The sequence below is a fragment of the Terrapene carolina genome, unplaced genomic scaffold (assembly GCF_002925995.2).
Source record: "Terrapene carolina triunguis isolate 2854851 unplaced genomic scaffold, T_m_triunguis-2.0 Scaffold120, whole genome shotgun sequence".
Classification (NCBI taxonomy): domain Eukaryota; kingdom Metazoa; phylum Chordata; order Testudines; family Emydidae; genus Terrapene; species Terrapene triunguis.
In genome coordinates this window covers 12,137,707-12,139,929 of record NW_020664471.1, presented here as the reverse complement: position 1 = coordinate 12,139,929, position 2,223 = coordinate 12,137,707, and positions in this window count along the sequence as shown.

The following is a 2,223-nucleotide window of genomic DNA, read 5'->3' as shown; positions in this document are numbered from 1 at the left end:
CTACTGGTTTTTGAATGTTATGATTCCTGATGTGTCCATTTATTCTTTTGCGTAGAGACTGTCCGGTTTGGCCAATGTACATGGCAGAGGGGCATTGCTGGCACATGATGGCATATATCACATTGGTAGATGTGCAGGTGAACGAACCCCTGATGGCATGGCTGATGTGATTAGGTCCTATGATGATGTCACTTGAATAGATATGTGGACAGAGTTGGCATCAGGCTTTGTTGCAAGGATAGGTTCCTGGGTCAGTGTTTTTGTTCAGTGATGTGTGGTTGCTGGTGAGTATTTGCTTCAGGTTGGGGGGTTGTCTGTAAGCAAGGACAGGTCTGTCTCCCAAGATCTGTGAGAGTGAGGGATCATCTTTCAGGATAGGTTGTAGATCTTTGGTGATGCGCTGGAGAGGTCTCTTTCCCTTTCAATCTCTTCTCTGTCACTTTGCTCAGTTGTTCCCCTCCAGACCTGTACTGCATTGGTTTCCCCCAGTTTCCATCTCTAGTTTGTGTTCCCTGATTGTCCATATTTTCCCAAAAGGAAAATGGGACACAGCGTGGGGCTGGCCTGAGCCCCCCTCTTCTCTCCACATGCGGGCCTGGCCCGGGCCCGAGTCCAAGCCGCTCTCCTGAGCTCTCCCTCCTGTGTGGGGCTGCCCTGGCCCATGCTGCTCTCCAGAGCTCTCCCTCCCACGTGGAGTTGACATTGCCAATTGCCCCTCCACATATTCCTCTGTACCCCACTTTTTTGACAAACTGTGCATTTGTCCAGTTTTCTCTTGTAACTGATGATCAGTTGGCAAGAGCAAACAGGACAAATGCCCAGTTTTGCAAAAAAAAAAAAAAAAAGTCAGGACAGCCAGCCGGGACAGAGCTTAAAAAAGGGACTGTCCAGGACAAGACGGGATGTACAGTCACCCTACTGATTGTGTACTTGGCGAGAGTCTGGCTCAGGGCTTGCACGATTCACTGTGGTGATGCAGTGTGGCAGGGATCTGTAGCAACTTAGATGTTTGTTTTTGATCTTTTCTTCCCAGTGACTCATATATTGTTGTCTCCATGTCAGCATCATAGCAACAGTCAAACATACAGCCTCACACAGAATGTCTACCTCAGCCACACACAGACACACACACACACAGAGTCTCTGTCAAAGATCTCCCGGCTCACACAGAGGGCAGCTCCATAATTCAGGGCTGCTTGTGAGGTTTAATGAGGCATGTGCCATAGAATGCAATGCAGGCTGCATATCAGTTGCCAAGGAAACTCACAGGATGTACATCCAGAAGTTTTCCTGTGGGGAAAGACGAATCAGTTAAAGCAGCCTGGGGAAGTTTTGCTTGGAGTGAAATCGAAGTCCCAGGCTCCTCTGGAGAGTAGAATCATGGCTGGATATTTAGTTTGAAGGCTCATTTGTCCCTGAGCAGTGGTCAGGCTGTGAGAGGACTGCTGAGCATACAACACAATAGCATCTACAGTTCTCAGGCTACATGTTGTGGGTAACAGAACCCTTATTTCTGATTGTAGTTAAGGTTGTGGTTCCTTAGAGCATGACTATTCACACCGATGGGCCAAAGTAACTGGCTAGTTGAGGTTTTGGGGGTTATCACATGCACCAACTCATGAGCACTAAAAAGAGAGGTGAGACCCTCCGCTCATTGTGTTAAAACAATTCTGCTGACGTTTTAAACCAGGATGAGGAGACAATACTGGGCATGCCTGACCTCAGAGCAGCACTTCCCTTTTCCCTTCTCTTTTCTTGTATCCTTAATGTAGGAACTGTTTTTCATAATGGAAGGATACTGTAACAAAGCAGCCTTTGGCAGGACACTATTGAGAGTATCAATTCAGGACAAATTGCTTAGAGCGGGGCAGTCACAGCCCAAGGCTGGGGGTCCTGTGCACACCAAACCAGCCAAACAGAGAGGACTTCGGTTTTACCCCACTGGCTAAAGGTTTATTCATAAAAAGAAAGAAATATAGATGAGAGCTAAAATTGGCCAAAGTAATCAATTACATACAACAATGGCAAAGTTCTTGGTTCAGGCTTGTAGCAGTGATGGAATAAACTGCAGGCTCAAATCAAATCTCTGGAGTACATCCACAGCTTAGATGGGTCATTCAGTCCTTTGTTCAGAGCTTCAGTGTAGCAAAGTTCCTCCAGAGGTAAGAAGCAGGTTTGAAGACAAGATGGAGGGGATGCAGCTGCCTTTTATAGTCTCTTGCC